At 41.1% G+C, this 22,738-nt stretch overlaps 1 protein-coding gene across 1 annotated transcript in view; it reads left to right on the forward strand.

Annotated features, from left to right (window-relative positions):
• The window catches only part of LIMCH1 (LIM and calponin homology domains 1), a 633,274-nt gene that overhangs the window by 147,436 nt on the left and 463,100 nt on the right, over positions 1-22,738 (forward strand). The window lies entirely within an intron of this gene.

A 22,738-nucleotide genomic window follows, 5' to 3' on the forward strand; every position in this document is an offset into this window, starting at 1 on the left:
TGCTGGAAGAAGAGGACCTTGGCTGGCGGGGGTTGGGCCAGCAAAGGTAGGCGGCGGGAGGGGGGTTGAAAGGGTTATCGGCAGGGGCCCAGGCCCCTGTGGCCCCAAGTAGCTACACCACTGCTTTGAATGGACTGTGTCAGGATTGTTGCGCAGCAGGCGCTAGCCCGGCTTAGTAAACAGGGGGGTAAAAGCTGCCTGAAGCCTATTTTTATGCACATACACAGGAGATCAAAGAAAATTAACAGAATGATGTGACCTAACTGTAATAGGGGAGGAGGGGTAAATCAGACTGAACTTCACTTCCGGAATTGTCAGGAGACACGCATGATATATGCATGGCTGTGCTATACCAAAACTATTTTATATTGTTTCTCCATTTCCGCGTGTTACATGTTTGTGTGCGTTATTTGCATATAAATACAGTATCTGTGTTTAGCCCTGTGTATAAATCAAACGGCATTGAAACTGGATCCTCAGTGACCTGTTACTACTGGGACTTCCGACCTGATACTTGTCCTGGACTAATCATTGTGCTCATTTTGCAAATAGAACAAAAGAATATCTAGTCTAAATCTGCTAAGTGATGTAACAAGTTGTTTAATCGAAGGTTAGAGAAGTCAGATTTTATGGTACTATTTAAGTAGAATATGTACTTCCCTGAATGTGATTTTGCATTAACATCAAGTAAACACAAGTGCCTTATAATTTTCTTGATGGTAATTTGACATAATAGTATAAAATCTTTTGTAAATCAGTTCATGGATGAGCTCATCTAGAAAGTGCAGGAGTACTTTGCATGCAAAATTTTATATGCAAATTAGAAGTGGATGGAGGGGGAAACATAATAAGAACCCAGTATTAAGCCTTTAAATAGTGAAGAAGTCTCTTTCCTTTCTGTCTTTGTTATAGATAGAAACTATATTCCCATTGGAACATGATTAAGCCATTTGACCTCATGGTATTCCCTTCATTTGATATTTTTCTTTTGCATCCATTGAGTGCATTGCTTTGTCAGTAGGGTTTTCTAGGTTTTTGTATTTATTTATTTATTATGTAGCTTTTGCTCACACCTTTATCAGTAGTAGCGCAAGGTGAGTTACATTCAGGTAAAGATGCAGGAAAACTTGGACTTCACATGGCCTATTCTGGGTCTCTTGCATATCCCTGGCAGAAACATTTGTAGTCCTTCTCCCATAGACAAATTTATTTCACAAATGGTAGACAGTTTCATGAGAACACTTGGGTGCTTCTTGGGCCTTTCTGCAAACCACTTTAGCTCATATGAGAGATGCAAAGAGAAAGCCTTTTCCTTAATGAAGAAGAAAGGCAGTTTGCCCTTTCTTCCCCAAAAGTTTTTAACACCAGAAGGATGAACACAATTCCCTCCCCTCAATCACACCTTCAAATGAACAGGTAGCAACAGTTATGCTTCAGGGCATGTACAGTGCCTCCTATGGCTCTCCCTATGTACTCTGCACAGTATGGGCTTCCCTAGTGACTAGTGGTGTCACCTAAATAGATTTAGGATTGGATGTATCCACACTTTGGAAAAGGGCTGTGGACATCCCTCACTTAGAAGCTCATTTTGCTGGAATTGTCTTCAGTGTGACAAGGCGGTGGCTGTAGTGAGAAGGTTGCTAGGCTGTATAGAGAGAGGTGTGATCAGCAGAAGAAAGGAAGTGTTGATGCCCCTGTACAAGTCATTGGTGAGGCCCCACCTGGAGTATTGTGTTCAGTTTTGGAGGCTGTACCTTGCGAAGGATATTAAATAAATGGAAGGGGTGCAAAGAAAAGCTACGAGAATGGTACGGGATTTGCATTCCAAGACGTATGAGGAGAGACTTGCTGACCTGAACATGTATACCCTGGAGGAAAGGAGGAACGGGGTGATATGATACAGACGTTCAAATATTTGAAAGGTATTAATACTACTTACTACTACTACTTAACATTAATCCGCAAACAAATCTTTTCCGGAGATGGGAAGGCGGTAGAACGAGAGGACATGAAATGAGGTTGAAGGGGGGCAGCCTCAGGAAAGATGTCAGGAAGTATTTTTTCACGGAGAGGGTGGTGGATGCTTGGAATGCCCTCCCGCGGGAGGTGGTGGAGATGAAAATGGTAACGGAATTCAAACATGTGTGGCATATGCATAAAGGAATCCTGTGCAGTAGGAATGGATCCTCAGAAGCTTAGCCGAAATTGGGTGGCGGAGCAGGTGGGGGGAAGAGGGGTTGGTGGTTGGGAGGCGAGGATAGTGGAGAGCAGACTTATACGGTCTGTGCCAAAGCCGGTGATGGGAGGTGGGACTGGTGGTTGGGAGGAGAGAAGTACTGCTGCCCAGACTTGTACGGTCTGTGCCCTGAATAAGGCAGGTACAAATCAAGGTACAAATCAAGGTAAGGTTTACACATATGTTGTCTTGTTGGGCAGACTGCATGGACCGTGCAGGTCTTTTTCTGCCGTCATCTACTATGTTACTATGTTACTTTATTCTGTGGCAAAGTCTAGAGCAGTGTTTCTTAAAGCTGTCCTGGAACCTCCAGCCAGTAGAGTTTTCAGAATATCCCTGATGAATTTGCATAAGAGAGATTTGCCTATAATGGAGGCACTAGGCATGCAAATCTGTGTCATGTATATTCATAAGGGATATCCTTAAAACCTGACTGTCTGGAGGTCCCCAGGACAGCTTTGAGAACCACTGCTCTAGAGGGTTTTACACATTGGTATGCTCCAGCCCAAAACCCAGGTGATGAAACTTTATGGAAGAGGGCTTATTCCCCACTGTATTCCTCAAAGCTTCTCTGCTGCAGATGCCTGCCCTGCCTTCCTCTTATCCCTCTGAGGGTAATAGATCAACCAGGTTTGGCTAGCCTTCTGGAGTACCTAATCTCTTGCAGTAGACAGAGGCTGTGTTGCCTAGGCGTCTGGTATTATTGCTGGCTATAGGCCAGTCATTCCAATCCCAGGCCTCAGAGCACACCTAGTCCCATTGAGTTTTCAGGATGTCCACAATGAATGCGCTTGAGAGAGATTAGCATGCACTGCCTCAATTGTATGCAAATCTAATTCATTAATATTTATTATGGATATCCTAAAAACCCAATGGGACTAGGTGTGCCCCGAGAACTGGGTTGGGAATGGCTTCTCTAGGAACATTACTGAAAAAAGATTTTAGACAAGTTCACAGACATTGCATTCCCTCAAGCTCTGGAATTTGTATACAGATACAAGAGGGTATTTGCCATATAATTATGCTTAATTGCAGTTGTAAGTCTTTAGAAATGTAATAAAAGAAATGTTATTGCTTGCTGGAACCTGCAAGACAGGATAACTGAGTAAGAATAGCATGGTTTTCTTGTTTAATATTGTGCATTTTCTGTCTAGTCAATATTATAGAAGTAATTTTAGAAGGCACATGCATAAATCATCAAATGTATAAATCAGTGGTTCCCAACCCTGGTCCTGGAGGCACCCCAGCAAGTCAAGGTTTTCAGGATATCCACAATAAATATTCATGAGAGGGATCTGCATGCAGTGGAGGCAGTGCATGCAATTCTCTCTCATGAATATTCATTGTGGATATCCTGAAAACCTAAGTGGCTGGGGTGCCTCGAGGACCAGGTTTGAGAATCACTGGTATAAATAATGCCTCCTCTCAAATCACTTACACCTCTGTGCTTCTAGCGTACATGGATTTGAAAGGTCCATGTTCCAGATATGGCTTGCGTGGATCTTAAAATTATACATTTTTTATTTTGCAGCAGAATTAAGCCTAAAGTTCAAAAACTTCCCTGTTAGCCTTACACCTCCTTGAAGCACATGCGCCTATCAGCCAGCTGTTCATTTGAAGGTGTTATTGAGAAGAACTAAAACAACCATTAAAAAAAAAAGTTTTGAAACCTCGTTGGCTCCTCTTCAACATACAGAGGGTCATTTTATACACTAGTTTTGCACCTAAAATGCACTTTTAGCTGTCAAAATGTGCTTTTATAAAACTAAGAGGGGCATAATCGAAAGGGGCGCCCAAGTTTTCCTGAGGACGTCCTCACAGGACGTCCCGGCGAAGGGGCAGGGAAACCCGTATTATCGAAACAAGATGGGCGTCTATCTTTCGTTTCGATAATACAGTCGGGGATGCCCAAATCGCGAAATGTAGGTCATCTCTAGAGATGGTCGTCCTTAGACTTCTGATTTTCAGCGATAATGGAAACCAAAGACACCCATCTCAGAGATGACCAAATGCAAGCCCTTTGGTCATGGGAGGAGTCAGCATTCATAGTGCACTGGTCCCCCTGACATGCCAGGACACCAACTGGGTACCCTAGGGGGCACTGCAGTGGACTTTAGAAAAAGCTCCCAGGCACATAGCTCCCTTACCTTGTTTGCTGAGCCCTCTAAAACCCACTCCCCACAACTGTACACCACTACCATAGCCCTTATGAGTGAAGGGGAGCACTTCGATGTGGGTACAGTGGGTTTCTGGTGGGTTTTGAAGGGCTCACATTTACCACCACAAGTGTAACAGGTAGGCGGGGGAGGTTGGGCCTGGGTCCACCTGCCTGAAGTGCACTGCACCCACTAAAACTGCTCCAGGGACCTGCATGCTGCTGTCATGGAGCTGGGTATGATATTTGAGGCTGGCAAAAAATATTTAAAAAATGTTTTTGAGGGTGGGAGGGGGTTAGTGACCAGTGGGGGAGTAAGGGGAGGTCATCCCCGATTCCCTTCGGTGGTCATCTGGTCAGTTCTGGCACCTTTGTGTGCCTTGGTCATAAGAAAAAAAGGACCAGGTAAAGTCGTCCAAGTGTTTTTTTTCCATTATGGGTCGAGGACGCCCATGTGTTAGGCACGCCCAAGTCCCGCCTTCACTACGCCTCTGACACACCCAAGTCCCGCCTTCACTACGCCTCCAGCACGCCCCTGGGAACTTTGGTCATCCCCACGACGGAAAGCAGTTGGGGACGCCTAAAATCGGCTTTTCATTATACCGATTTGGGCGACTCTGTGAGAAGGACGCCCATCTTGCGATTTGTGTCGAAAGATGGGCGTCCTTCTTTTTCGAAAATAAGCCTGAAAGTCATACCTGAAACTTCCAGAAAGAACCAACCTAAACTCCTGAACTCTACAAAACAATCGAAACACCTACAAGAACTGGACACAATTGAACTCTCTCTCCTCTCTCTCCTGATTACTTAAAATACTCTATCATCTATGAACATTAACACTAAACCACTCTGTATTTCTCCTGCTGGAATTGGCGATCGCCACCACGGTACTATGTAAGCCACATTGAGCCTGCAAATAGGTGGGAAAATGTGGGATACAAATGCAACAAATAAATAAATAAATTTACGGTGCAAGCCAGCACTTAGTTTACAATAAGTATGCTCAGGAGAGCTGATAGGGTGGAGCATTGGTGATTTTTTTTTTAATGCTCATAACGCTCATAAAATACCTGCTTTTGAGCAGATGCAATGTCTGCGCCTTCAAATGAGACTCTTTTGCTGCTAGGTTTGTACTAGTATTTTATAAAATTGCATAGCCACTTGTGTCTTCACAAAATAGCACTAAAGAAGGCACCTTCCTGCTTGCTTAACGTAGGCACCCTGTTACAAAACTCATAAAATCCCAAGTGAAGCCACTCTTTATCTGAATTGTTTTTTTTTTTTTTTGTAAAATGGCTGTTCTAGCTGTATGTGCCACCAAAGACACATTTTTTCCGGGCTGTTCATCTAGCCTTTTGTAAAATACAGTATATACTGACATAGTGGAGTCCTTTTACTAAGCTGCGGTAAAAGGGGCCCTGCCCTAGTGGTAGCTCGTGTTTTTTTCCACGTGCCAGGGCCTCTTTTATACTGCAGCAGATAAAAAGTCCGAAAAAGAAACGACCATGCGGTAAGTTCGCACTTGCTGTGTGGCCATTTTGGGGGGGGGGGGGGGGGAGAGCACTTACCACTACCCATTGAGGTGGTGGTAAGTGCTCCCACGCTAACCCAGTGGTAACCAGGCAGCACACGATGGTAGCACCGGAAATGGCATGTGCTGGGGGTGGAATTACCACCGGCACCCATGTTGGGCTGGTGCAGTTCCGGGTTGCTGCTCAGCAGTGACGATCCTAGGTTGGCTGCCACCCGGGGCAGATCGCCGATGTGCAACCCTCCCCCGGGTGCAGCACGACACCCCCCCTGGTGCAATGACCCCCCCCCGGCGCATCAACCCGCCCCCCGGGTGCGTTCTTAGCTGTTGGGAGCAGCTCCCTGGCTCTCGGCTCCGCTGGCTCCCTGCTCCCTCTGCCCCGGAACAGGAAGTAACCTGTTCCAGGGCAGAGGGAGCAGGGAACCAGTGGAGCTGACAGGTGCGCGGCTGCTCTCTGCACCCCTCCAGCGGCGTGCACCCGGGGCGGACTGTCCCCACCGCCCCGCCCTTGGTACGCCGCTGCTGCTCAGCAACCCTTTAGTAAAAGGACCCCATTGTGATTGCCCAAGCTTGGTTGCACCTTTTCCAACCTAGTTGACCCATGCAAAATTGAGCTTTAAATTGGGTAATACGGACTGGATGCTTGTGAGCTTATCATTGAAGTTCAGTAGAGATGAAACATATGAATTGCAGTTTGTATTTATAGCCCAAAGCTTGAATTGGCCAAAATTCCCATAAGCCAATTAAGGAAATCTATAAAGTCTTAAATATTGTTTTATAAATAGAAAATTCCAGCAAAGACTTTAGGTTACTGCTCATGGCATGGCAGTCTGTTGAAAATAAGCAGGTCACATGCTTTGTTTCATTATGAGAAAGTAAATAGATTTTAAAAAAAGTATGAGGGTTCTTTATTGAGATTGCTTTTGCAAACGTTAACAGTTGGCAATCTTCATGAAACATCATTAGGCACAAAGAAAAAGAAATTAAAACTAACATTGCTCTCCTGTAGTACAAACATTCTCTTATAACACCTCAAAAGTTATATAAAGCCCAGAGTAAGTTTACAAAAAGTAACTCATGTGGAACCATATGAAAACTTCCATATGTGTCAAACGATTTTACTCCAGTTTTAAAAAAAACTACAGAGTTCTCTTTTACTACCTACTAACATTCCCAAACCCTACCCCCCACCACCCATCTTCAACACCTGTCATGAAATTTATTTTTATTAATTTTGTTTTCTTTACTCTCTTGCCCTGAACAGTTCCTGCTCAGTATTATCTTTTTTTTTCAGTAAGGCCTTGGCTGTTGATCCATAGAGAAAAGTTGTTCACTGGGGATGTGCCCCATGATAATATCCTAATTTTGTTCAAAGCAACAGAGAGAGGAGAGTGACCACTGTGTAATTATCCAAGACCTCTCCTGAGGCTGGTTCTATTCAGCATATTTCAAAGGACCTTGTTAAGGAATGTCTTGTATGCAGATGGCCCTAAGATCTCCAGTACAGTTGACTTGTCAGAATCAGTAGGGGAAAAAAATTCCAAGGGATTTAAAGAGGGGTTTATTTATTTATTTTGTTACATTTGTACCCCACGCTTTCCCACTCATGGCAGGCTCAATGCGGCTTACATGGGGCAATGGAGGGTTAAGTGACTTGCCCAGAGTCACAAGGAGCTGCCTGTGCCTGAAGTTCCCCAGGACCAAAGTCCACCACCCTAACCACTAGGCCACTCCACGGCGCATAGCCAGCCGTGCTAAGCGCTAGCACGGCTGGCTATGCGCTAGAGCCGACACAGCCCATTCAGTTTGCTGTGCAGAAGCTGCTAGCATGGCTTAGTAAACAGACCCCTTAATGTTTACAGCAGTGAGTTAAGAACCTGGGAAGCCAGGGATCAAATCCCACCGATACCTCCTATGATCTTGGGCAAGGCAATTAAAGCTCCATTGCCTCAGATATAAACATAGATTTTCTGACCCTGGAGGGCTTACAAATACCTCTAGTAGGTGAAAATAATACATCTAGAGTTACTACTGTAAAGGTATCAGCTAGGTCCAAATTCCCTACCTCTCCTCACTCACCCAACAGGAAGAGTCAGCTTAGTATTTAAAGCAGGGTAAATGTACAGTCATACATTTCAGCACAGAAATGTGGAGAAAACAGAATACGATGTGGGTATGTATATAAGGTTCTACTGTTATTAAGCTACAAGGTGTATGCTGTGCTACACAGGTACAAATGAGAGACAGATTACCTTTTGTTGAAATTAGTCTGATCAAGACAGGTGAAAAGACAAGACAAATATTTGGAGAGAATCAGGGAAAAGATTAGAGTTTCAAAGGTGAGATAATTGATGTGCTTTTAATTGAAGCAAATAAAAATGAGTAATTTTCTGATTTGGAGGAGCCACTGGGGCTCATTTTCAAAAGAGAAAAACAACAAAAAAAGTGGCATAAATCTGCATTTGGATGTTTTTTTTCTCATAAAAACTTCTAAATTGGTATTTTCAAAACCAATTTTTAGACATTTTTCTATGAAGTCCGTTAGAAGTGCATTCAAATCACAAGGGGTCATGTCAGGGGCTTGTTAAGGGCGGGAACTGGGAATTCCTAACTCTTTGACATTTTTCTGGCATAATTGAATAAAACAAAAACGTCCAGGGCTAAAAGTTGGACGTTTTGGTGTAGACCTGTTTTATTAACGAATAAGTCACAAAACATTGCCCTATATGACCAGATTACCACTGCAGGAATAAAGGAATGACATCACTTTACTCATTCAGTGGTCACTGACCCCCGCCCACCACGCAAAGATGTAAATGAAACAGTACATACCAGCCTCTATGATAGCTTCAGATGTTATGGCCAGTCCTATTAGAGCAGCAAGCAGGTCCCTGGAATAGCCTAGTGGTCAGTGCAGTGCACGGTAGAGAAGGTGACCCTGGCCCACAATCCACTCTAACTATTATACTTGTGGAAAGTGTCAGCCACCCAAAACCTACTGTACCCACATGTAGGTGACACCTGCAGCCATAAGGGCTATTGTTGTGGTGCATAGTTGGGTACATTAGGCTTTTTGTGGGTTTTGAAAGGCTCAACATACAATACAAGGGGATAACGGTGAGATGTGCGCCTGGGACTTTTTATGTGATGTCTACTGCAGTGCCCTCTAGGGTTTCCCACTACTCTGCTGTGATGCCTGTGTAGCCAGTCTACTAAGAATATTGGCTCCTCCTACATCCCATTGGCTTGATTTTGTGCGTTTTTCACTTGATGATTTTGTTTTGAAAATGGTCCAAAAAGATAGACGGTGCTGTGCTTAGTGCATTTAGGAAATGGCCTTTCTCAAAGAAAAAAAGATGTCATTTTTTCTGTTTTTGAAAATGGTCATTTTCACTACTTGATTTTTGGACGTTTTCAGCAAAACGTCTAAAGTTGGATTTAGACGTCATAATGAAAATGCCCCTCGCTGTGTATTGGAGCATAAGATGCCCTGCTTGTAAGAAATGTATAAAACCCTTTGTATAGATACACTGATAAAGAACTAGCATCTCCCAGTCAAAGTGCATTCTCCTCACTTAGAGCCGCCATTTCACACACTTAAATCAAATAGGAAAACACACAGAGTTCCAAAGGAATGAGAAACTGTGGATGTAGACAGAATAAAGATGTGGATGCGATCCATAGGCGGGATCTGTTATGCCTTATTGAAGTGCAGGTACTTGAGCCTCAGTAGAGGGTATTGAGGCTAGAGTAGCAGAGGCAACTCCTCTGTCTAAGGGTGTAATCCCAGAGGAGATTTCATTTACAGCCCTTGGTCAGCTTGAGGATTGCTTGGTAGCAGAGAGAGGAAATAATTGGTAATGATTACTAAGAGAAAAATAGAAAATGAATAGTATTTTAGCAAGGAAAGCAAAACTGTTAAAAGTATTTGTTTCAACTTCACACTAGCACAAAAAGATAATTGTTTCAGCCTAATATGAGATCATCTTTAGACTGGGAAAATGAGTGCACCAAGCTACCCATTGCACTTTGGATTTTTTTTTTTCCTATCCTTTGGATAAGATGGCCTCCAGGGCTCAAATACTTTCCTAGCATATCTTTTCATTAGAATACATTGTTTTTTATTTGATATGCAGCCTGCCTGCTGATTTACCACATTTTATCCTTGGAATGATTTTCTGGAGAATGCAATTGCTGTATAAGAAGCCAAAAAAGCACAGGGCAACAGAGCTAATGCTAGTGATTTGTGAAACCCATTATTTTGGAGCTAGTGGCTTTGACCCATATCAATTAACCCATTTTCAGTTTGCCTGAGGCACAGATGAATTAGGAGGACCATGCCAAGCTGACTATAGTGTCAAATGCATATAAAGTGGCTTCTTGACAAGTGAATGTTCGGAGCTGTTTCTTACCAAACCCCTTGTTTATATTATCTGGATTGAGGAAGGAGTTCTTGCCTTTTATTATTGCATCTACTCAACCTATTTCATTCCAGGCAAATGTTTTTCTTACTGGATCCCTCCAATGATACTGATATTTATACAAGAACTTATTGTCCATTACATTACATTTTAATATCTGTATGTTCTTTTGTGGTTCCTGCTTTCTTCTTCAAGGTGGAAGGTGGGACTCTTGCCTTTCTCTTCTCCTTTATTGCCCCCTACTTTGAAAAGAAGATTATGTTGGAAGCAAAATCACATAATAAAAACTTATATTACTAATATAAGTAATTTATATTACTTATAAGTAATATAAGTAATTTATATTATAATAAAAACTTTAGGTATATTACTAGCAAGAAGCTAGTAAAAGAATCGGTTGGCCTGCTTGATGACCAAGGAGTAAAAGGGGCATTCAGGGAGAGACTAAATTAATTCTTTGCTTGGTCTTCACTGAGGAATATGTGGGGGAGATACCAGTGTCAGAAATGGTATTTAATGTTGATCAGTCAGAGAAACTGAAACAAATAGCTGTAAACCTGTAAGATGTAATGGGGCAATTTGATAAATTAAAGAGTAGCAAATCACCTGGATCAGATGGTATACATCCCAGAGTACTGATAGAACTGAAAAATGAACTTTCAGAGCTATTGTTAGTAATGTGTAATTTATCTTCAAAATCTAGCATGGTACCAGAAGATTGGAGGGTGGCCACCAATTTTTAAAAAGGGTTCCAGAGGTGATCCGGGAAATTATAGACCAGTGAGCCTGACATCAGTGCCAGGCACAATGGTAGAGACTACTATAAAGAACAGAATTACAGAGCATATACATAAGCATGAATTATTGGGACAAAAGCAACATGAATTTAGTCAGTGGAAATCTTGCCTCATCAATCTACTTATTTTCTTTGAAGGGTTGAATGAACAAGTGGATAAAGGTGAGCTGGTTGATATTGTGACTCTGGATTCTCAAAATGCATTTGACAAAGTACCTCATGAATGACTCCTGAGTAAATTAAAAAGTCTTGGGATAGGAGGTATTCTTCTATTTGTGGATTAAGAACTGGTTAAAAGTTACAGAGAGTAGGGTTAAATGGTCAGTATTCTCAATGGAGAAGGGTATACAGTGGGGTTCCCTAGGGGTCTGTGTTAGGACCGCTGCTTTTTAACATATTTATAAATGATCTAGAGATGGGAATAACTCGTGAAGTAATTAAATTTGCCGATGACACAAAGTTATTCAAAGTTGATAAATTACAAGAGGGTTTTAAGAACTTACGAGACTGGGAGACTAGCAGGCTTATTTTCAAAAAAGAAGGGCGCCCATCTTTCGACACAAATCGGGAGATGGGTGTCCTCTCAGGGTCGCCCAAATCGGCATAATTGAAAGCTGATTTTGGGCGTCCCCAACTGCTTCCCGTTGTGGGGACAACCAAAGTTCCTGGGGGGGGGGGGATGTGCCGGAGGTGTAGCGAAGGCGGGACTGGGGCATGCCTAACAGATGGACGTCCTCGACCGATAATGGAAAAAAGAAGGGCGTTCCTGACGAGTACTTGGATGACTTTACTTGGTCCATTTTTTGTTACGACCAAGCCTCAAAAAGGTGCCCGAACTGACCAGATGACCACCGGAGGGAATCGGGGATGACCTCCCCTGACTCCCCCAGTGGTGGCTAACCCCCTCCCACCCTGAAAAAAACAACTTTAAAAACTTTTTTTGCCAGCCTCAAATATCATACTCTGGTCCATCGCAGCAGGTCCCTGGGGGGGGGGGGGGGGGGGGGGGAGGTATGTGTGTGTCAAAGGAGGCATAGCGAAGGCGTGGATGTCCTTCTTTCAACCATTTTGGACGTCCTGAATTGCCACCCCCCCCCCAGGGACGGCCAAATTTCAAGGGAGTGGAGTGGAGTGGAGGAGTTGCCTAGTGGTTAGAGCACTGGTCTTGCAACCCGGAGGTGGCCGGTTCAAATCCCATTGCTGCTACTTGTGATCCAAAATCCAAATAAATAAAGGGAGTATCGGAGGCATAGCAAAAGCATGGACGTCCTTCTCACAGAAACATCCACATTTTGGACGTTCTCAACTGCCTGTCGTAGGGATGGAGGCATAGCGAAGGCGCCTAACACTTGGACGTCCTTCACCCATACTCAAAAAACAAAAACCCAAAAAGACGTCCCTGACAAACACTTGGATGTTTTCACCCGGACTTGTGTCTTTTTAAGGTTGTAGACGGCAATTTATTTAAGGTTGTAGACAGCTATTATACACGCAGCTTGTCTGCGTGTATGAAGCTGTCTTTGGCATGCGCAGAGCAGCCGTGCATAACGCTTGGCTGCTCTGCACTGGCTTCCCCTCCTTAGGAACGAAATTGTGTACAAATGAGCTAACAGCGAGCAGCTCATTTACATGCGATTTCCTTCATGCATGCCCGATCCTTTCCGAATCGCTAAGGGATCGGTAAGGGAAGGGCTTTTTTCGTTCAGTTAGTGCATCAGTTAGTCCACTGCAATGCCCCCTAGGGTGCCCGCCCGGTTGGTGTCCTGGCATTTCAGGGGGACCAGTGCAGTACGAATGCTGGCTCCTCCCACAACCAAATGAGTTGGATTTGGTTGTTTTTGAGATGGGAGTCCTCAGTTTCCATTATGGCCGAAAACCGGGGATGACCATCTCTAAGGTTGACTATTTGGGCGTCCCCAACCGTATTATCGAAACGAAAGATGGACGCCCATCTTGTTTCGATAATATGGGTTTCTCTGCCCCTTTACGGAGCCGTCCTGCGAGGACGGCCCCAGAAAAACTTGGGCACCCGGTTTGATTATGCCCCTCTAGGCATCCAAATGGCAGATGACATTGTGTGAGCAACAGCAAAGTGATCCATGTAGGAAAGTGGAACCCAAACTATAGCTATGTGGTGCAAGTTTCCATGGGCATATATGGGCGTTTCTAGCGTTTAACGCATGCTTATTTTTAACGTGAGCTAAAAACGCTAGCGCGACTTTCTAAAAGGACCCTTGAATTTCCAGGTATACAGGGGTGGCAAAAACCTAAATGATTAAGTGCAGTATTCAGCATTTAACCGGCTATGGTGAACTACATAAAGACAGGACTGACTTTTTTGTGGTCCTTTCTTTGCAGCTACATTTGCCAGTTACGTGTTGACTCTGTCCCTGGAATGCCTCCAGAATAGCTGATTTGGGCTCAGGAGCTAACCAGACATTTTCAGTGGCACTGTTGGGTTAAGTGCCTGCTGAATATGCCTGGTTAGCGCTGCACAAGCAATTTAAGCGGTCAGGAGCTTTCCCCAGCCGTTTAAATCATTTTAAATAGCAGACCCAAAGCTATTTGTATTTCATCTATAATCTCCCTTTCCTTTTTTTTTGTTGTTGTTGTTTTTTTTCTGCAATAGCCTTTACTCTTTATTCTAGCGCCAGCCCTTTGTCCATATTCACAGTTCTAGACATTGCCTTTAGGCTAGGGATGCTTGCTATTACACAACAAGGAATTTAGTTGTGTGGAGAAAAATCTTCCTTCCTTATCTTGAAAGTAATTTTGGCAGTGATGCAGGACTGGAGGGTTAGAGGTTTCTGTTTGAATGCAGGGCCACTCGTGTTTTCCTAGCAAGTATTTTATAAACTGGATTAAAAGTTTTAAATACAGAGATTAGAACACTTTCCAGAATTAGAAATGCAGCTGTGATGAGAGATCCTTAAAAGACTTGGCCAGATTTGTTTTTTTTTGCTGTCAAGTGAGCTTCTACATTTTTCTCTTGGGAGTATCACTCTTGTTGATCTGCAGTTTGAGAAACCTGGAATTTTGGCATGTTGGAAAAAAGCAATCAATCCCATATGACTGTTATGACTTGGGATATCGGACGAGGAAGCTGTTCTTGCTCCTTCCATTATCCATTTATTCTGTGCAGATCCATTTCTTAGTGTAGGTTGTTGTATACTGACCTGCTTAGATGGGTGCCTTTAAACAGACAGATTTCCCAGTCATGATCTTTAAGACGCAGCATGCCCTAGGATTGCCCTTTATCACTTTTTAAAAATTTGTTATTTACTTTAGCCATAGAACCATTACTTGTGAAATTGAGAACATTGCATTAGTACTCAGGCATCAGAAGCAGGGATGTTGTTCATTTAATCCGCTTAGAATTTATGAGATAATGCAGAATATAAGTTCTTCTACAGTAAACAATAGTCTCGTTTTGTACTGAGAACCTGTTGATTTATTTAAAAGGTCTGAGAATAATAATCCTCTGACATTCTGGGGACAATGACTAAATATGAGCTATTTAAGTGCCCTATTTTTCAGCATTGCTTGTTGAAATACAAACATTTGATCGAGATTTTGATAAAACATTTAGGAGGAAGTGATGACATTTATCTCTTAAAAACAGAACAAGAGTCTACATTCCACAAAAAACAAGCACAAACAAGAATAAAACAGAGCGGATGAAAGAGGCTGGGGATTTTTATTTACAGTTCTTCAATTTGACTTGACATAGACCATATTTCGGCCACAGGGTCTGCATCAGGAGTCCACTAAAAACTACATATACTAAAAAAATGTAAAATTTTTTTTAAAAAATATGTACCGTAATTAAGAGCCATAAACAGCCAAACTATGTGGATAATTAAAACAATGATAAAAATGATATCAAGTAAGGTAAAATAAAAACAAATGATAACTCATGAAGGGCCTGTTTCTATATATGATGCCTGAAAAATCCACATGGTAAAAAAATATGCTGGAAACTATATTCATCGCCTATTGAGTTTTTTTCCTCTAAGGTCCTTTTAAAGACCAACTTTTTTTGACATCATTCATTTTTCCACTACATCAGTGCATCAGACGCTTTCCAACAACTGAGACTCCTGATGCAGGCCTAATGGCTGAAACACAATGTTTGTGTCAAGCCTTTTGATTAAATAAACGTTAGTTTCTTGAAGAATACACCTTTCCAGTGTTTGGTTTCATTGGTCTTCCACTTTGTGTTTCTCAGTGGGACGTTTCAGTTCTCCTCCTTTGGCGGATTATCCTGAGCGCGTAATGGACACGCATCAAAACTGAAATTACTGTACAGGCCACGCGGTACCGTGGCGGTAACTCAGAATTGACGCACGTAGGCATCTTCGTGGCTTAGTAAAGGGCCCCTAAGTTTTTGTACCTGGAGCAATGGAGGATTAAGTGATTTGCCCAAGTTCACAAGGAACTGCAGTGGGAATCGAACCCAGGTTGGCAGGATCAAAGCATGCTACACTAACCATTAGGCCACTGCAGTATAGTCACAAATAGATTAAAACAATCATAGTGTAGAATCAAGTGTTACCTAACCAATTTATATAATCAATCATCATTCAGTTTAGGAAATATATATTTAGCAAATAGAAGAGTCTTTTGACCTCTCTAGAAAGACATATAGCAATAATCCAATCTTAACTCAATAGGAAGAGATCTCCAAAGATTAGCTGCCTGGTAAGGATAAGATCTGTTATGATTTTCCTTAGAGATAAGACAACGGATGAGAGAAAATAAGAGAGTATTGCTACTAGCACATACATGTACCTTCCTGAGATAACATTATCTATAAAAAGAATAGTATACAAATGTGAGGTTTTCTGTAATTCAAACCTATAGTCCTGTATTCCAGAGACCACCTAGCTACCACACAGGTTTACCACTAGAGCTCATGTTTCTTTAATAAGAAATGCCCATTCCCTGGGGGAGCCCACAGGACCAGCAAAAGGTGTGTCTAATCAGTAATCCTATATAAGGAGAGCCAGACAGACAGTTCTCAGTGTGCCTGCCCTGTCTTTACGGCTGCCCGTCTCCTCTTTACTACTTAGTAGAGTTCTTCCCTATTGTGCATCACCGGTCTTTTCCCAGTATGGCATTACTTATGTACTTATGTACTAAGCCTAGTTTCTGCTTCTTGCCTAGTTTCTGCTTCATACCCCATTCCTGCTCTGTACCAGTTTTCTGCTGAGCACCAGTTCCTGCTTGTCTCCTGCACTGCTCTATCCTGCCATGGGTTGTATCTACGCTTCTGACCAGGGGAGGTCCTGACAGCAAAAATGATTTCTTTTGTTTAAACCTCTATTTTCTTAACTAATTTTTAGTTTCTCATTTGTTCAGAAGCTTCTGCTTCAGGTCTATCGTATTTAGCCCTTTCATTGCTGTAGTGTTCATAACCTCTCGGCCACAGGATTTCTGTGGGTTTTGGGAAGGTGGGTTTTCCTGTCAGTGAATCTTGCATGTGCAATCCCACCTTGCACCTGCTGTCACCGTTCTGGTTGCAATTTGTAGTAGTAGTAGTGTGTGTATGTGGGGGGGGGGGGGGGGGGGGCGGGAGGGACTGCAGATGTGTAGTGCTTCTCCCCCCACCCCCACCTCTAATCATGAAAGAAGTACTTGCTTGCCTTTGGCTGACAGCCACATTCAGAAAACACTGAAAGTCATTGTGGTTTGAATAATATATCTTATGGGTCATTAACCTCTAAATGTTTAAACCACAAAGTATTTTCCTGTATGTGTGCCTAGGCAAACCACATAAAACAGAAGCACCGTTTATTGAAGATGTAAGTAGTAGTAGTACTGAAGATGTATTAGCTATTTGGAAAAAAAGTCACAAACTCCATGCTCTGCTCTATTATCTGGAAAACTCTGTGTTATTCAAACATTAGTTGGCTTCATGTCATCCATTATCCAGAAAAATCCATTATCCCTGTGAATACAGTGTCTGAACAATAAAAAAATTCTACTACCATGTGAACCAGTAACTGTCAAGGACCTGAAATGGACTGGAGGGTCCTTTTCCACAAGGAGGGTTTGTAGTAGTAGTAGTAAGGAGGAAATGCATGTTTCAAGATCTTACTGGTAGTACTTTTGATAGGGCTGGTGAAAGGTTATTGAAAACCCTTCTGGATGGTTAAGATTTTTGGACTGGTATGAAGTAACATGGTGGTTGTGTTAGTCTACTTGAATTCAAAGAAGTAAAGGATAACAAAAATTACAAAGTGTGTAATACATGTAACTCAGATTATCTTGCTACTTCATTAATTGATAAGGAACGCCATGAAGATCAATTTCTGCGGACTTTAGTCTGAGATCCTGCAGGCACCACTGAATCAATGGTTCTCAACCCAATCCTTAGAATATGCCTAGTCTGTTTATTAGGGTACCCACAGTGATAATGATAAACATCAGTCTTATTAACTGTCACAAAACTGAGCCTGTATTGTTTTTACAATAATGTTAGAAGCAATGCTAATCAGAACCACATTCAGAACGTAATAAATAAAATAATAATAAAAGCACAATAATTAACTTAAATTAGTTAAAATTGATAATAATAAACATTTTGCAAACAACCATGTTTTCAGCAATTTATGAAATATAAAATGGTTTTGCTCACATCTTAAGTCTTAAAGGTAAAGAATTCTGCAGTTTCAGAAAGACAGAGCTAAGAAGTTTCTTCTAAGTAGAGACAAGATGAGTGAAAGTGGCAGGTAGAAGTTCAAACTTGTTTGTATCAATTAACCATTTGGATAAGATACAAAATCTCACCCCTTTTGTAGACATCATATAAGATAGACATTTACCATATAATAACTTGAAGATACTTCGACATAAGCTTCTATTAGGAGCCAATGTAGAGTTATCAGAAGTGGTGTAACTGAATCAAATTTAGATTTATTCTAAAGTAATTAAGTAGTTGTGTTTTCCAAGAGTTGTAATCTAGACACAAAAAGTTTGAAATTACTGTAATTCCTTGTATTTAGGTAATCTGAACTAGCCAAAACAAAGGCATGAATCAATTTCTGTAAATCATCTAATGATGATAAAGACCTAATTTGATGTAATAAAGTGCAATTTACCACATGATATATAATCTGATGGGTTTGAGATTTAACTTTCAAACTGAAGTTAATCCAAACACCCAAACTTTACACACTTGATTGAAGAGAAACAGAAATACCATCCAATATAAGATGGTCAAAAAGTAAAGGATGTGATTTATCACCTACCCACAATATAGAAGTCTTTTCAGTATTCAATTTGAGTAAGTAGTAGTAGTTCTTCCAAACAATGTGCTTAAAACAGTTATTCATATAACAATGTTTCAGGTACTGAAGAAGCTATAGAAAACCAAATATGGATGATGTTGGCATACTGTAGATGTAATAAGACACACCCATATTATGGAGAACCCATTCCCAAAGAACTGTAAAAGATATTGAAAAAAATGGGGAAAGAGGGGAGCCCTGTGGACTTTACAACCTGGAGACCATGCAAGAGAAATGTTATTGTGTCACTTCATTGAGTAACTTTGAGTACTTAAGAAACTAGAGAACTAATTCCAAACTCGACCAGTTATTCCTATTTGATCAAGTTTTGAAAGTAGCAAATTATGAGCTACCAGATGAAAAGCTGACGATAGAAACAGTTGCATTAAAAAAAAACCCCAGGAATAACTTATCCAAGATCAATTTAAGTCCAGAAAAAGAGTCAATAAACAGGTTTCACTATTACAGTTCTTACAGAAACTTGATTGCCTCTGATCCAAAATCTCAAACCTATCCAAAAAAAACATTGGAGCTGGAACCTACTAATATTTAAACAAATATCAGTAGGCTTAGTTTGATGCTTTAGGATTGGAGTCAACATAACAGAACTAATTTCACTTAGAAAACAACCCCCTTTAAACATTTAATTAAAAAAAAAAGATTGAAGCCAGTGGATCCTCTGAGATGGAAGAAACCCCAATAGATGCTGGACAAGAATCCAGATCACAAAAGTTCTTATACGATTTGCTAAATAGATGAAGACTTTAAGGGCCCTGTTTACTAAGCCAAGTTATAGGTGTGTTAACATTTTTAACGCACATTAACTGTGTACGTGCCTACAATATCCCTATAGGCACCTACACAGCTCGCAGTCTTATTGTAGGTGTGTTAAAAATGCAACTGCACCTTAGTAATTAAACCCTGCAATTCGTTGTCGGAGAATGTGGTAAAGGTGGTTAGCGTAGCAGGGTTTAAAAAGGGTCTGGACAGCTTCCTAAAGGAAAAGTTCATAGACCATTATTAAATTGACTTGAGAAAATCCACTGCTTATTTCTGGGATAAGCATCATAAAATGTATTGAGCTTTTCTGGGATCTTGCCAGGTATTTGTGACCTGGATTGGCCACTATTGGAAATAGGATACTGGGCTTGATGGACCCTTGGTCTGTACCAATGTGGCAGTGCTTATGTACTTATGTACATAAAAGGTCCCTAAATGAATAATTTTTTTACTGTCTCCCCATTTTTAAATCAATCGTTTTCTAATTGATAACATTTTTTTCACTAAAATAGTCTGCTAAATCATCAGTTGAAGGACTGATAGACTTTGTCAAATTTGGATTTCTGAACAGTGTTTTAACAATGTGAAGCAATTCTTGGGGATTCATTTGGCCCAGTATTAATTTTTTTTAGAAAAATAGGATTTTTTTTTTTGCTAGGAAAATCTCATTTTTATAATGTCTTACTGATTGTCCTCCGGCTCAATTTATCATCTGCGGATTGAGTCTGAATCCAGATACTTTAGTTTCATATTTTCTACATTAGCTTTTTAATAATTTAAGCTCGGGTATATATCAAAGTAAACAATGATGTATCATCTTTAACTATTTCCATGGAGCAAAATGGGTATTTCAAAATGAAACTCCATTATGAGTATCAATACTATTTATGAAAACAGAATATTAGCCTGGGTTTGAAAACATACTTTTCTCAGATTTGAACTGTTTCTAATTACCCAATGACAGCTTAGGGACAATAGACCTTTCTCCTAATAAAAGAAGAATAAAATTAATTTTATGGTGGTCTGACCGAATTAGGGGAGTAACTTCTAAATCTGAGACAAGAGAATGTGAATTTGTATTGGTAGTGGCTGTACCACATGAACTTTATCTTACCACAACATCACTTTGTATTTGTTTACACCAGAGTCTGCAAACGCCTTTCCGGTACTATGGAAGCCACATTGAGCCTACAAATAGGTGGGAAAATGTGGGATACAAATGTAACAAATAAATAATAAATAGCAGTTAGTGTTTGTCCATTCCTATGGGTTGCTAAAGTAGGGATGCAGTTTAAATGTAAAGCTAATTTAAAAAATATTCTTAAATAATGAAGTAAGATCATCTTGATCATCCAAATGTAAATTAAAACCTCCCAGTACAATGTTACTTTGAAAACTCAGGGGCTCTTATACAAAGGTGCGTTAGGCCCTACGCGCATGCAATGCCTGCCTAAGTGAGACTACCGCTAGGCTACTGTGCCCCCTGGTGCTAATTTTAGATTTGGCATGAGCCCATAATGCCTGGATGATTTTATTTTTTTAATTTGTTTCTGGCGGTAATCGGCAGTTGGCGCGCACTGACCGGTCACCGTGTGTGTAGTGCATGAGCCCTTACTGCTAGATCAATGGGTGGCATTACGGGCTCAGGCTGGTTTTGGACGTGCGCCTGTTTCAGTTTTATCGCATGCCCTTTTCCCGTCCCAATAAAAAAAGCCCATTTTTACAGACACGGTAAAAACTGGCCCAGCGTGCGCCCAGTACATGTGCTTACACTACCGCAGGCCACTTTTTACCGCGGCTTTGTAAAAGGACCCCAAAATGAGCTATAATCTCTAATTAAAAAAAAACCCCACATTTCTGGATGTCCCTGGAGGACGATATACTAAAAAAAAAAAAAAAATCCAACCTTTTTTTAATACTTGCCCCAACAATATACAGTTGTCCACATAACTTTGAAGTAATTTTATTGATAACCATTCCTTTTAAAGGTCTAAAACACCTCCTCCCTTTTGACCATATCTTGAACAATAAAGGAACTTATATCTAGGTGATTGAAGAATATTAAGCCTTGGACCCTCTTTTTCAGAGAGCCAAGTTTCTGCAGAGAGGAAAAATCGGAAGAAAAAAAAAACAAGCAAGCAAGTGCAGTCAGGGACGTCCAAATTAAACTGATAGTAAAAGGGGGAATCAAACCAGCAACCTTCTGATTACAAGCTCAGTGCTCTAGCCAGTGCACCATGTTATTCAGTAGTTTAGACATCCTTCCCTTTCCATTAAGTCCCTCCAAGTTTCTGTCAGCCAATCACAGCTGTTTAGCTGACACCGATGTCAGCTAAACGAGCTGTAATTGGCTGACAGAAACTTGGAGGGACTTAATGGAAAGGGAAGGATGTCTAAACTACTGAATAACATGGTGCACTGGCTAGAGCACTGAGCTTGTAATCAGAAGGTTGCTGGTTTGATTCCCCCTTTTACTATCGGTTTAATTTGGACGTCCCTGACTGCACTTGCTTGCTTGTTTTTTTTTTCTTCCGATTTTTCCTCTCTGCATGGGTCCCTCGCAGCACCAACTAAACTAAAATTACTTCAGGGACCTGCATACTGCTGTCATAGAGCTAGGTATGATATTTGAGGCTGGCATAGAGGCATCTCAGGGGGACCAGTGCACTATGAATGCTGGCCCCTTCCACGACCAAATGCCTTGGATTTGGTCGTTTTTGAGCTGGGCCGCTTCAGTTTCGATTATCGCTAAAAAACAAAAACGCCCAGCTCAAAAAACACCCTAATCCAATGTATTTTTGAAAAAAAAGATGGACGTCCATTTTTTTTCGAAAATACAGTTCGGCCCGCCCCTTCACAGACCCGTTCTCAGAGATGGACGTTCTTACACATAGGCGTTCACGTTTGATTATGCCCCTCTATGTCTACGTTGTTCAAAGTACTAGGTCAAAGTACTTAAGTAAAAGTAAAAATAAATGTCTATTTTAATACTTAAAAGCACAGTGAAAAACATATTAAAAATGTACTTAAGTGAAAGTTAATACTTTTTGAGTTCAATGAAAGCAAGAATTGTTAATGTTTTTATCCCAACAACTTTACTGTTCTACAACTCAATCCACTTTGCTTTTAGAAAAACTAAATTTTTGAAAATGACTGTCACTCATGCATGTCTGCTTGTGAGTCATTAATCCAGCACAGCTAAAAAGATGTTCAACAATTGCACCAGCAGAAAGTGGATTGTTCAGTCTGATAAAAAGTTCCTTCAAATCAGGCCAGGTTGCAATATTACTGAGTTTTCTGACTTGATCAAAGGAATCTGTCTGAAACACTTGACTTCCGTAAAGGCAAGCGTGCTTTATTGTCATTATCATCTGTATTAGTAGTGCTGTCTAATTCATGACTTGCATCTTCGTCTTTATCTTTTTTATCATCGTCATTCTGTCCAATTATAAAGAAATTGGAATCACTGTCTGTTGTTTTAACAATTTTTCATCTGATGACAAGCTCTGAATATCTTCAAGAATTGA

The sequence above is a fragment of the Microcaecilia unicolor genome, chromosome 2 (assembly GCF_901765095.1).
Source record: "Microcaecilia unicolor chromosome 2, aMicUni1.1, whole genome shotgun sequence".
Classification (NCBI taxonomy): Eukaryota; Metazoa; Chordata; class Amphibia; order Gymnophiona; family Siphonopidae; genus Microcaecilia; species Microcaecilia unicolor.